Source organism: Adiantum capillus-veneris, unplaced genomic scaffold (genome assembly GCF_014529385.1).
Source record: "Adiantum capillus-veneris isolate H3 unplaced genomic scaffold, ASM1452938v2 Hic_scaffold_33, whole genome shotgun sequence".
NCBI classification, from domain to species: Eukaryota; Viridiplantae; Streptophyta; class Polypodiopsida; order Polypodiales; family Pteridaceae; genus Adiantum; species Adiantum capillus-veneris.
Window position 1 is genome coordinate 629,732 of NW_028221440.1, and position 15,030 is coordinate 644,761.

A 15,030-nucleotide genomic window follows, 5' to 3' on the forward strand; every position below is an offset into this window, starting at 1 on the left:
CAGAAACTGAGCTCTTCATTGATTTATCAAAAGAAAGAGGATTTACAAGTGGTATAGTGCAACCACGCTCACTAGCATCTATATACATGTTCTTTCCCCTGTAGGTGAAGTAAATTCTCCTTTCAGGGAACTTCATGTTGGCAGCCATGCGATCAAACCATGGTGCCTCTAGGATAACATCCTGATGTTGGAGAGGAGAGATGAAGAAGTCTTCTTTGTCGACATAGATTTGGACATGAAGCCTCAACTTCCCAATCAAGGGAGTAACGGAGGCTTGTTGTCCCTTGAAAGGTGCATCAGCTGTTACTATATCTCCCATCTCAAAAGCTTGAATGCCCAACTTGGTGGCCAACTCTGTTGATATGAAGTTGAGAGTAGAGCTAGGGTCAAAAGAGCCAGGGTCAAACAAGATGAAGGCATCATGCTCTCTTACCTTTCCCCAAGCATAGGAGAGTGATGATCCTTTGCAATGAGCATCCTCTTTTGGAGCTTCGATGGTGGAAGCCCTAGGAGTCTCATTGCGAGTATTCTTCTTGGGGCAAGAACAATAGCCATGTCCTTGCTCCCCACACTTGAAACATTTATGGTCCTTGCGAAAAGCTTCAAGATATTTAGGAGAGAGTTTGTTTTTACCTTTGTAAACTCCCTTCTCCTTGGACCGATTGTTGTTGTTGGAAGTGCCTTGGGAATTATTTTGAGCATTGGATTTCCCCTTTGCATCATTTTTATCTTTGTTTTCCATGGGCTTGACATTACGTCTAGCCCCTTGATGGAAATTGATGCGTGAATCAACCATGGTGTGATGGATTACTTCGGTAATAGTACCAGGCCGTTGAGAGTTGATGTATTCGGCCATCTCTTCAGGTAATCCCGCACAGAATTGCTGTCTTTGCTCGGCAAAGTCTATCTTTTGAAAGACAGTAGCTTTGAGATGTAAATCCCAAAACTTATCTACATACTTGTTGATAGACTCATGAGAGAGAAGCTTCAAGCCGCGCCATTCGGTAAGAACTTTATCTTTAGTATCGCTTGGAAGAAATTGCTTCATGATGGAAACTCGTAGAGTTTTCCATGTCTTTGGGGCTTCTCCATTGCCACGAAGGCTAGCCCACCATTGACGAGCTGATTTTTGGAAGTGCATAGCTACATGGCGTAGCTTGGAGGACTCTGTGAAGCCCTCGTCCCCAAAGGCCGCATCAAATTGCTGGATGAAGGCCAACACTTTGTCGGTAGCACCAAAGGTGCCATCGTAGGTGAGAAAAGAGATACTCTTTCCTCCCTCCTTGAACTTCTTTAGCTTTTGTGACTTTCGCCATGCAGGAAATGATTTGCGATGTCCTCCCCTCTTGTATTATCTAGGAGAATAGCCATAACTTTCATCGGAAGAGGAGGAAGGTGAAGAAGAAGGAGAAGAGGGTGACCTCTTCCTAACCCTTTTCTTCCTTTGTTTCCTCTCTTGCCTTTCAGAGTGATGAGGAGAAGAACTATAGGTTGCTCTTTTCCTCTTGGGAGGAGTAGGCGATCGTCTAGACCGCCGTCTTCGTGGAGCCACCTCTTCAGAAGAACTTAGACTTTCATTGCTTTCTTTCTCTTTGGATTCCTCCTCTCGAATGGGAGAGAGTTTCTTTTGGGGCTCTTCAAGAGGCCTCCTAAGCTCTCTCTCCTCTGGGAGAGGAAGGGAAATTCCATAAGCACGAAGTTGTTGAGTAACTTCGGCTTGCAAAGCAGGGTTGCCCATAGCTTGCTGCAACCTAGTGACGAGATAATTCACAAACATGGGAGCATCATCATTAGCACCTTCATGTGCAAAATAAAAGATATCAATGTTCATTCTACTCTCTTGATTATTGCCAGCCATGTTAACAAAATTTATGTTTATACTTAGTGTATGCTTTGGCAGTTCAAAACCTTAGTTGCCACTCCTCTTAGCCTTTGAAAATCGGCTCTTAAGTATCTACACCCATGGCTCAAAGTGGTTAATTATAGAGAGTAGAGGAGTAGGTCTAACATAGCAGAGTTGCCAAGGGCTAGCTCCTTTCGGACTTCTTATGGCTCAATAATGGTAAAGCCGTAGGCAAGTCTAAAAAGACTCCATTATTAAGTCCAAAGCTCCCGAGGTGTGCACCATCCCCCACATAGTGGGCTTAACAAAACCGATATTAGATCCCAGTTCCACTTACTCTATTATAATTAACAACATCAACCATTTATAGGCTACTTAAGGACCTCTCTTCTTAAGCAAGAAAAGAGAAACCAAATGCTCTGATACCAATGAAATGGAATTTGCCTATTCAATTTGAGAGTAGCGGAATTTAATGAGAGTACTTTCAAGAAATGATTTTGTGAGCATAGCGGGTTGACATAATTGAAGATAGCAACATAATCATAGCAATTAGTTAACTTGGCATAGACAATACTTTTGCAAGAGAGAGAATTTAGAGAACATGACAACAGTTGAGGACCGGATTTATGTGGAGCCGGTCCCCCCTCCAATAGGCATTTGTATTATGATTTCTCCCATAAAGAGAGAATTGTTACAATACATTCTTTGTGTTCCTTGTGACCTAGGTGAAGCAATGAAGATGGAAAGCTTCATGCATCACCATCATAGCATGACCTAAACTTGAAGAAAGCTTTAACTATACCAAGCCTCAGTCCCAAGACCTCAAACACCTTCGAAGGTGGAGAGAGCTAGCAGGGAATGAGGGTAGGGAAGAGGAAGAAGAAACATTTCATACGAGAAAGAGCTAGTTCCTCACTTATCATAACTCTTGTGCTAGCATACATAATAGCATAGTAATGAAGAAGAAATAGATGGCAAGCTCAAGCATTGAAGCATGGCTCTTGGATGGATTTGCACTCCATAGCCAAGAGTGTTGGTGTAGGCTCTCAACCTCTACTTGCTTGGAGAAGGAGAGGGAGTTCTTGCACTTTGCATAGTACACAATGAGAGTGTTTGTGAGTGTGTGTGGGTGAGTATACCCCCTAAGCACCCCCCTAGCTTGCTTGGGTCGACCCCCCTTGTAGCTCATGCTTGAAGCTCATTGGACCCCTCCAGGCCTAGCCAATCACAAGCAGGAGCCATTACAAGCAACATGGGTAGCCTTGGGACAAGTGTCCCCTTTTCCCCTTTGAGAGAGAGGACTTGATAAATGCAAAATCAATTAATTAAATATCCTAAATTATCATTGGACCCCTTGGGTGGCCAACCAATAGGTTTCAGGCACACCATGAGGGCAACATGAGGAGGAACTTGACAAGTGTCCTTGCTGCCTCTTCAAGCTGGGGCTTCCCTTGTGTGTGTGTGTGGTGTGGTGTGTTCTCTCTCATCCCCCCCCCTTGTAGGCTCGCCCCCCTCCTTGTAGGGATCTTTTTGACTTTGGATGAGCAAGCCCCTTAGTCATCAAGCATGACTAAGCACTTGAAGTAGGGGGTGTTCCCACAAGCATCTCAGGCAAGCTTCTCAAGGCACCTCAAGCACCTTAATCTTAATCATGCACCAAGTCAAGCACCTCAAGCATGGAGCCAGTCAAGCACCTCAAGCATCTTAATCAAGCACCTCAAGCATGACAAGCACCTCAAGCAGGACAAGCACCTCAAGCACGACAAGCACCTCGAGCTTGGGCCGGGTTCCCACCTCAAGCTCAGCCCTAGCTTACCTAAGGTCAAAGGTCAAAGGACTTTTACACACATTATTGGAGGTCTTCAATGAAGCTAACCCTAAGGTCTTATGCTCCATTGGTTAGCCTTGCTCTTGATAGACCATCTCCCATTTGGGCCCCTTTACTATTGGCCCCGTGTTGAGATAGATCTATAAGCACATATCTATATCTTAACACTTGTTCCCATTTATTCTCCCACATTAAGTGATCAATTTAATATGAGAAAATCATTTGGGTTAGTTCGATATTAGATTTTATGAAATTACCTCTCTCTTGAAATCATAGTCGTCCTTGACTATGAGGTAGAAGAGATAAAGCCTTAGTCATTAGTCAATCGTACTTAGCGGGTAGAGGATCCCTTTTTTACCCTACGACATCTTTCCAAGATGGATGACTAATCCATTTGGTGCTTGGGAGACATAGCTGCCGCAAGCATGTCTGCTCTTTAGTCCATTTCATTCTCCCAAAGTAGAGTGACAAATTCTACTTGGTGTTTGAGAGACGTCGTCATCACAAACATGATTCTAAGCATGCATACTAGTTAAATTTGTGCACAATTAAAAAAAGGATTAGTATTATAAGACAAAAACATGAGTCATTTAAAAGAGAGTTGTACATTTTCTTACTCTAATGTAGCATTGTAAGCAGTGACAAGGTTCATACTATCCTTAAGTTGTACTCCTTGGATCCATTTAGCATCTTCAAAAGGATAATTTTTGAACTGAATAAGATATCGTCGGATTATCTTACCATGTCGTAGTATGTTAAGGCGGTTACGCCGCTAGCGGAAGCTAAATAGTGAGAACTCAACCAACAACAGAATTTGTCAGACGAGGACGAAGCTTGACCCGCAGGCGCATGGAAACAACTAGGTGGGTGTGAAATCACCTACTCGACCTTCTAATGACAATCACTACTAAGGAAATCAAATCTAAGTTCTAAAATACGCAAGTGACTGAAATCCGTACTACGAACGAATGCTATACGAAAAAGGATCTAGAATCATTGAATCGATCTCAAACTCAAGGAGAAGTCCATGCACTAGGTAAGAACAACACCCTAAAGACTTGAACTGCAAAATCAACCTATAACCACTCCGTGCGGTAAACGCGTATGAAGACAGGCCAAAAAAATACAGGTGACCGAAACTTGACCCCGATGGTACTGATGTGTAGCTCTACTCGTTGTGGTTCTATAGGTATGCTGCACGCTCCATTCCGACACACGAGTTGGAAGAAAACTCACACCGAAGCTCGTAGGAACTTACCACACATATAAGCCGATAGCGTGCACTCTTGGTATCTGTGCGTAGCTCTTGCCGTTGCTAACACAATGGCGGTGTCGCTTCTCCAATGGCGGCTCCGTAGCTCGCATAGCATGTAGATAAGACTCTCTCTCACTCTCACTCTCTCTCAGACACAGTCACCGCGCTCAAAAACTCACTTTGATTAATAAAAACTGAATCCCTTTAGGTTACAAAAACTTTGGCTTATATACCTCAGCCTTGGAGGTGAGAACATCTCTAACTAATTACATCAGCAAGTGAAATTACTTCGGGATTACAAGCTGCAAACTCAATTGAGTCCCGTTACTTAATGAATGGCTTAATTCAAAATCAATGTCGGAAAGACATTTATTACAATCAATGGTTACAAAAATGATGAGTGTGAGCAAAATGTGGGTGTGATCCTCTGCTGGCTCAACACTCCCCCCCTCCGCGTTCATGTCGTCCCTGACATGACCTTTATGCTTGGTCAATAAAGTCCTATCGTCTTGAGCATCTGCAAATGTGATTCGTATCGCAGGTTGCCGATGGTCAAGGTTGGGCCGAATATTTTGCTTTCGTGGGTGAAAAAGCCGGTGTAGAAAGCTTCTTCGAATGTTTGCATGTGGAAGCTAGGCAAAAACATAATCCTCTGGTATAGGAGGTGCAACACTTTTGGAGAAGGCTGCAATGAAAGGTCATACATCATATCAGTCACTGTGTCGGCCGTCGATAGTAGAGTCGAGGTCGTGGCTTTATCTGGCGCGAACACTTCAATGCAAGCTAAGAGAGTCCTGCAAATTTTCTTGAGCATCTGACACGAAAGGTCAGGAGAGCCAGTAAAGAGCTTGATGGTGCCCGTTAGGGTTTTCACCATGTAGGCTTTACCTATTCTCTCTCCTGCCTTTGGTCCTGGCATCCTGGGGTAATTAAGCCAATTTGGCTTCTTTTCTGCAATCCTGCCATGCTCTTTCCAGCTTCTGACTCTTGGCACCGGGCAGAAGGTTGAATCCTCCCAAATCTCCTTTGGTGCCTCTACCAAGTAGATAAGGTAGGCTGGGTATTTGTTCAACCAACCTTTCCTCCATCTAGGCTGCGAATCTACAATCTTCTTTGATTGTTCCTCTTTTGTGATGTCACCTTCGTAAAGAGCGACATACTGCTGCTCCTCTATTCTCTTTTTCGTTTTTATCACTTCAAACTTCATCAAAGGAAAAGGCAGGCTGGGTTGCATCCACTCTTCATGGAGAACTTTTGTGTCTAATCCCTGAAGTCTAATGGAGATTAGGAGTCTCCTCTCCCATTCCATTTCCGCCTTGGCACTCTCCTCTTTTGACTTTTCTATTTGGTCATGGAGCCTTTGTTCTTCTTCTTCAGAGATTCCTGAAGTTGAGGCCACCTCTTGAACTGGGGCTGGATCTTCAATTGTGGTTGCCTCTCCAGTTTCTGGTAGCTCTATGGCTGCTCCACCTGATCCTTCGTGTGGTGTCTCTGTCTCTCTTCTTTGTTGCTCTTGTAGATCTTGGAGCTGTTTGCGGAGGGTCTCATTCTCTGTTCTTAGTGTTTGATTTTCTAAAGTGAGCCTCTCCTCTGCTGCCAATGATCCCTCCGCAATGTGCAACCTTTGCACTTGCTCTAATCTTAGCTCTCTTTGTAAGCTTCGGACCTGGTCTTCCAGAGCTGGTACAAGAGCTCCCTCTTGTTCGGTTCCTGCTCTGCTAGCTCTAGGGGTAGTCCTGAGTCTAGTGATTGTTCTTTCTTGGAGCTCGACTCTTTCCCTTAGCTCAATGAGCTCATCTTTAGCCGCCTCCAAGTCGTCTTCCATCCGCTCCCTTGCTTCCTGTGCACTTGTTACTTCTCTTGAAGCCTCGGCTAGCTGGAGTATCAAGCCATCTCTCTCATTTTCCGCATCGTAGAGTGATGCTTTATGACTTTTAGATTCAGTCATAGCATCCTCTAATTTCCTCTGCAACTCGGCTTCCCTTTGTTTGGCTGTCTCAATCTCCACTTCCTTTGCCTTGGATCTTTCTTTGATCTTGTTGAGCAGTTCATCACCATGTGCATGACTTTTGGTTTGCTTGGGAGCAACCTTCTTCTTTGCTTTCTTCATAAGCGGCTCATCCACATTCTCTTCAGGTTCTGAAACTATTTCTAGTTTCCTGCGTGCTCTTGTGGACGCCCTCTTGGATACTTCAGGATGTTCTTCCTCCTCATCGGCTTCTCTAAGCCACTCATTCTGGGAGGGAACCTTTGGCCATTGATCTCTGGCCCCAATAGCTTCATAAGCTATTCTTGTCAGAACTTCAGCTCCTCCTATATACTTTGGCTTCTCGTTGAGCATGGCAATTACTTGCTCGTGGATGTGTTGAGCGTAATTCACCTCTTTTGGCATATTGCTCTTCAATGCCCATGTGATGGTCGTTGCAATGGCATGGGGCGGTGTCGTATACTTTTGCGGTCTTTTACTGCAAATATGGAGAAATTGGTTGTACAGTCGGCAAAGGGTTGACGCTCTTTGGTCTGCCATATCTCCATAAGTTGCATTCTGTTTCTTGGACCCATAAACCTCTATAGCCTCCCTTCTTTCCCTGACAGAGCTCCCTTTGTTGTTCAGCTTCAATGCATCTGCAATGAGCTGTGGAGTGATCTGTACCTCTACTTTCTCTCCATCTATTGCTGTCAATGTGGCTTTCCCATCCTTATGAATGGAGGTTGCCAACTCATACACTCTTCTTGTATCTACACCTGATGGTCTCGAGGTGAAGAACCTGTGCAAGTCTGCCCTTTCCAGGTACCTGCTGATGTTCTCTGACCTGCTATAATCCACCAATTCTTGTGGGATCATCGGTATATCCACCGCTTGCCCTTGAGGATCTCTGAAAGTCCCCTGGTAGATCTTTATTCCCTCTTGTTCCAGTACTGCTTCCTCCACCCAAGTTTTGGTTGGCTTGAGGGTTTCTACTGGAATGTCAAAGGGTTCCGCTTCTGCAAGAGCATCTTTGATTGTCGGTCTTTTTCTCTTCGTTGCCGATAACTTGGCGGAATCCATGGATCCTGTAACTCCAATTTCAGAAGTTACGTCTTTTAGTACTGAAAGCCGAAATGAAGCTTTTAACTATTCAAATGACTTGAAAATTGAAACATGAGTTATTCATGGCCTAAGGATGCAGGGTAGGTGAAAAAAATGCAAACTGGGCTCAAAATCATGCTGGAGACATCATACGCGTATGATGTCTTTTGTGTCAAAATGACTTCATATTGGTTGTGCTTGTAGCTGATAGTGTATACATGAGTATCATATGCTTGGATTTGAGTTTGGATCCCATTTGGTCAAGTTTTGGCCAGTTTAGTCCCGATCAGGCTCTTGGCAAAATTTTGAAAGGGAATTGGATTTTATGATCCAAATTGGATAAAACTTGGTGGTTCACCTTCAAATAGCATGTAGATCACTTCTGTTTGGTGGTTGAAGCCCTGAGGTGCCAAAATCACATAGTGAGACATCATACGCGTATGATGTCTTTTAGTGTATTTTTGGACCAAATTTCTCTATAAGCTTGGATATGGCTTTAGATAGGCTTATTCAGTGGATTTATGAATTTTGGATAGATTTTGGGCTAAAAATGGCTCTGGAGACATCATACACGTATGATGTCTTTTTCATCAATTTTTCATGGGATTGGTTCTGTGGACTCCCCATGTACTAGTGAAGGACTGTCCCTACTCAAATCTTGGTTTGGACTTGAGTATGTTGGATTTGGGCTAAAATAGGCTTTGGATGAAGGATTTTCCCTCAATTGGGCTAATGGGGTGATCCACTTGACCAAATGGTTCCAAACTTCATTTGTAGCAGGTATTAGATATATATAATGGATGTATGATGACAAATGAGCAATTTTGGCTCTGTAAGTGCAAATAGACATCATACGCGTATGATGTCTTTTGTGTCAAAATGGTGCTTTTTGGTTCCAGATAGCTTGTAGATGTGTTAATCAACAATCCTACAAAGTTTCATTGAGTTTGGAGTTATTTTGACAAAATTAGGACCAAAAATCAATTTTATGGCCTACTTTGCATCTTTTTGGTTTTCCTTGGGTTTTCTAACTCCAATTCTCATGATACTTGGTTCATAGGACGTGATTAACATGTGGAATGAGGCTATGCACTCAAATGTTGAAATGGATGTGAAAATCATGCTGTGAGACATCATACGCGTATAATGTCTTTTCTTGAAATGTTGGTCTTTTTGTGCAAAGAATGCTTTGTGCTAGTGCCCTAAGCCCTGCTAACTAGTTTTCAACTTAAAAAGTCATCAGTTTAGCTAAAAAGCCCCCTTATAGGCATTTCAGTCTCCGAAGTCGTCTTCTTGCCTTGGAGTTGAATTTCTTCAACTTTTCTTCTCGAGAGTTGCATTTCCAGCTCATTGGATATGTTGTGAAGCCACCTATTTGGTTGAACTTGACTTTGGCTCCCCGTTCTCCATCTTTCTCCATTTGGTTGCCCGAAAGCGTCTTTTTCACCATCGGTAAGTGAATCAGCTTTCTTTTGGGTTTTCCTTGCAAACATAAGTCATCCATGTATATTTGAAGCTGCTTGTGAAGTTTCATGTCATTTGGTCGTCAATTTTAGCCGTTATGCCAAAATGACGCTTTGTGTGTCCGCAGCCGAATCGGTTGTTCCGACCTACTTTTGGTGATCCAAACCCGGAGATACTCCATGGTTGCATTGCCCTCGATGTTGTTAAGCTTCCTGAGAAGTTTTGTGTCGTTTCGACAACTTTTTCCTGTTTGCCTCTTGCAGGCTCTGTTGACCTAGGGTTTTTCAAGTCGTTCTTTTCTCGAGCTTTGAGTGTTAGAAACCCATCTTCTATGTTAGGGTAACCCACCTCTAAGTTCTTGCAAGGTTTGGTTAGGCGGTTGTGCCCCTACCTAGCGTTCCTCCCCATTCCTCGTCTGCTCTTGTTTCTTGGTTTTGGTCAGTTTTCGCGACAAAAGTTAACGATAAGCATCAAAAGCTTATGGCAACGAGTCTACCTCTCATGTCTGGTGTCCTCTGAGCTCTCGTAGCAGTCGTAGAAGGCGGTAGAAGGTCGGATGCTCCTGTGTGCTCTTTGCTCTCTCCAAGAAGGTAATAGTGGAAATGAGCTTGAAAGTGATGTGAAAAATACTTAACTTCGGACTTCCCGGATCACTTGTTACCAAATTTGACATGTGCTCCTATCTCGTCGTGAAATGCACTTTAGGATTTGAAATATCTCAATTTGGACTCCGTTTGACCTGTTTCTGAGAAATCTGTCCACTTTGCCAAAATTCTGTCATTTCAGGCTTTCCGCAACTTTTTCAGAATTGTACCCAATTTTTACCATGGTTTGCCCTTGTCATTAGGACCATCACCGTCTATTCTTTTCTTTTTTTCGATCTCATTTCACCTGCTTTTTTATTTTTCTTTTACTTTTATCAAGAAAATCATAAAAAATAAAGGAAAATAGCAAATTGAAGCCAAAAAATTCCAAACATACACGATAAATAGCTGGTAACCGTGTGTATATGAATATACACTTATTTTGTGATTTTTGGACTTGGATTACCACTTTTTTCCACTTTTTAGCTCCAAAAACACTCTTATTTAGTGATATTTACACGTCTAGAGACCCAAATTCATCATTTGATCTCTTCTTGTTGCAAAACAAGGTATATGAGAGCATAAATATTATTAATATCCGCAATCAAACATAAAAATTGCAAAATCATGTAAGACACTGCCCTTGTAATATAATTTTTGTTTTTCTTTGTTTTTGGCGCTTGTAGCTGCTTTGTAACTCCTGTATACCTGTATACCTCCCCCCCTCCTAGTCTGAGTCCTCCCGGACGACTATGAAGTGTCTGTGGGCGAAGCATTGTAGTTGTTTTGGTCATAAGTTCCCAATGCAATTGCAGAGCGATGATACAACAGTCTTTCCAATAAAGCTGCTCTTTGTTTGATTGAAGGATTGGTGGTCGGGTTTTGGGTTGGTGATACTTCGGTAGTAGAATCAGTAGATGGATTCATCTTTACCTTGTTGTTCTTTTGCACGATCCAAATCTGCTTCCGCTTCACTTTTGCATGCCACAAACTCTTTGCGACCCAAACCTGCTTTGTCCTTTGTGGTGATTTCCTCGCCTTGAAAACCGAGGAGTTTTTTCGTTGATTGTACTGAAGGGAGTTCCTGTTTTACAAATCTTTGGGATCCAATTTGCTTGCTAATAGCTTTGTGCCATCATGAACTTCTTTGGAATCCAGATCTTTTTCACTCTCCTTGATTGTCTGGAATCACTACATGTTGTCTGGTATTGAAGAATTCTGTTTTTCCACCTTGTGTTCTCTGGCACAACCATTTTTGCACTCATGTGCTCAATAGAAGGCTTTCTATCATGCCATGCTTCATATGAGTATTAGACTGCAAAGCTTTCGTAGGACACCTGTTTAGTACATAAGTGGCACACATGATGGCTTAAAGCCAAAAAGAATGCAGCAAAGCTTGACTTTTGACCATACATTGTGCCGTTTCCGTAAGTGACCTATTTTCCCCTCTCAGCAACACCATTTTGCTGAGGTGTATAAGGCATTGTACATTGGTGTTTTATCCCACCACTAGCCAGAAATGCATTAAATTCATGAGACATATACTCCTTCCTAGATCAGAACGGAGGGTGCCCATAGTACATTTCGAGACATTTCAGTCATAGCTAGGAATTGTTTGAAGCACATAAAAACTTCGGACTTCGCTTCAAGCGGATATACCCATGCATGCTTGGAGTCATCAATGAAAGTCACAAAGTAAACGTAATTGCCCAAGGATGGAGTTTACATGGGCCCACAATCATCACTATGCACAAGCTGCAATCTGCATATGGCCCTAACTGAACCATCCTTTGGAAACTTTGAACGTTGCATCTTACCCAAAATAGAGCCTTTACAAACATGTTTGACAGGTGCTTCAAGAGGCGGCAAAGAAGCAACCATATGAGATTTCTGTAAGCATAGACAACTAGCAAAATTCTAATGACCAAAACGTGCATGCGAAAGTTTTGCATCTGAAATAGCCCTTGAATCTACAACTGCATTTGCAAAATTTTGTCCACACTTGTCATACAAAGTGAGCTTATATAGCCACGTCACAAAAGCCCAGATGCAACAAATTCATCGCCAAAACTGAGATCATGAACTGTACATCTGTCATCCACAAATTTGACTACAAGTCCAAGTCTAGCAAGTGCAAATACAGACAAAAGATTCTTCTTGATCCTAGGTACATAAAGTGCATCAACAAGTGTGAAAGAACTGCCATTTGTAGCAATAAGCACAATCTTTCCAACTCCCTGAACCAGATAAGAGGCATTATTGGCACAAGTGATTGAATTCCCATGAGGGACAAACTCGAGAGAGGAGAACAATTCACAATGTGAGGTAATGTGCTTTGTAGCACCACTACCGAAATACCACACATTCCAATCTGCAGAGCAGCTGACACGCATGCATCATGGACAACAGGATTGTAAGTGTACTGTGCACTAAAAGCCCATTCTACATAAACATCAGCATCACAGTCTCCTTTCACAAAAGACTAAAAACTGGCTGCATTTGTAGTGGAACCAGCATTTCCAGTGGAACCACCCTCTTTCTTCTTAGCCTCTTTGTCCTTCAACTTAGGACACTGTTTGATCAAGTGATCATTAGATTTACAATAATGGCAACGCCTCTTCTTTTTCCCTTATAACGAGAATTTCTAGACGAAGTGCTGCCAGCAGAAGCATCAGGAACATAAGTTTTGCCACTCGCAACAGAACCATAAGAAGTGGCTGCATTGCTATTACCACCCTTTCTTTGAGAAGCAATAAAAGCGTGTTCAATTGCACGCTGTCTAGTCCTATTTTTTTTGGAAAGTGACTCTTGCAACAGCAATGTGCATAATGCATCAAACTTGGCAACTTCAGGATTTCCTTGGGTCATAAGTCTCCAAGTACTAGCAAAAGTCTGGTAATAATCTGGTAAGGCATCAAGAACAGTCTGCACAAGGGAATTGTCTGAAATGACTTCACTTGCAAAAATAAGTTGCTCATTGATATCCTTGACACCAGCAAGGAAAGTGTCCATATCATCTTCCTCATGCATAATCTTCGACTCCATCTCTTTACGCAGCAAATAAATTTAAGCTTCATTGCGACTTGCATAAAGACCAGCCCTATCAGAAGCCTGTTTTGTAGATTTTGCTGAACAAATGTGAGGAACAATGGTGCGCTTCACAAAAAACGCAATCAATGCATGCACCTATGCATCCTTTACATCCCAACGAGATTGTTTTGCCGTAGGCAAAACAACTCTAATAGCAGCAATCCTTGCAGCAAGACTTGCCACATCCTCAACATCGCCTACATCCTCAGAACCAAGACGTACATCAATGCCCTACACAATATTCCAGACGCTCTTTGACACAAGAAAATGTTGCATCATATAAGCCCACATAGGGTAATTGTCCCCATCCAACCTGTCCTCAACAACAAACATCTTGAACACATTGTGTTGTTGTTAGCCATGGTAAATGTTGTACCTGATGTTAAAACTGCCCGAAAAGAGGAGAAATGAAGCGGGAACAACACGTGCTATATAGCACAAACCATAGAAGACTGTAAGGCACCTGTTATGCAAAAAACGACATTGAAAGAAATTCTGCTACACAAAATGACAAAATAGTCTGTGTAGTATTGCCTGTAGTGGAAACGGAGCGAAATGAGCCCGAATCAGAAATCTGAGCAGACTGAGCTCTATGAGCTCACCCGACATTTTTGTCAACCTGCGAACGCTTACCAAAGCTCACTGAGATAGGAGAAAATGAGTAGGTGTGTGCTGGAGTTGCTGGCAACTAAGCCCAGGAGGATGCAACCTACTCTGATACCAATTGTTGGAATTAGGGTTGCAGACAAACGCACACAGCTTGGAGAAGATGAAGGAAGCTCAAGGTACACAATAGAGAGTGTCTTACTTAGTGTGCAATGGAAAGATAGATAGCCCTAGAGTGATGGGCGTATATACAATGCACGGGGGGAAAAACCTCCTAAAGAGGGAAAAAATGCCCCGGTGGTCCTAGTGTGTTCACACACATCATTACCATATGTATATGGTAACACACATGGGGTTTGTGGCAATGTGCACTTTGTATACCTCATCATGCACGAGCAAACTCAAAGTCCCCACCATAAACCTCTCATGATGGTTTTCTTTGATTTTAACATGCTCCTCAATCTTAGCCTCTGTAGATATTGCAGAGTCAGTTCATTTGGCTACAACGGCTGAGACACGTGGACGATAGTGCATGTTTGTCTGCTCATTCACTAACCTCTTTTGAACCTTAAATCCTCCTTCCTCTAGAATCTTCATTTCACTTAGAGTCAAATTTGTCCCTTTTTCCACAGACCATGTTTAGGCACTCGCCCTGGACAATGGGTTATTGTGTTGCAAATTTGCCACGTGTGGTCCACACTGTCATTGCAAAACCACATGTATTGGGCTTTTGACCCTCAACCCCACCCTCCCTCATTTCCATTGTTCCAAATTCTAATGCCCCAAAATGATGGTTCTAATACAACCATTTCAACATTTGTAATATTCTTTTTGCATTTTCTAGCTTGACCACTGTACTCTGCTACCTCTAGGGACTCTTTGAATTGCCCACATTGTTTTGTGAATATCAGATTCTTCAACAATCATCTCTTTATTTTTGTCTTCTTCCATGATTGTTGGTGTTGCTTGAGATGAATTTCTTCCCCTCCTTGGTAAATTATGAGTGACATACTCTGGTATGTGGGAATGTTAACCCTCACGCACATTCCTATCACCTACAATGGGTGCTATATTATTTATTTGGTAGAGTCAGGTACCGGCTTGTTGGTCCAATAGGAAAAGGGTAAGAGTGACAACGATGAGAGGCGCACTCTAACTAGAACATTCAAGGGATTAGTTGGCTAAGCATGGCGTCCAAGTGTGAATGGGGCAAGCTCATATAAAAGTCAACTAAACCTAAATTCACTCATTCTCTCATTTGTGCAATTGAGGAGTGCACTTGCTCCATCT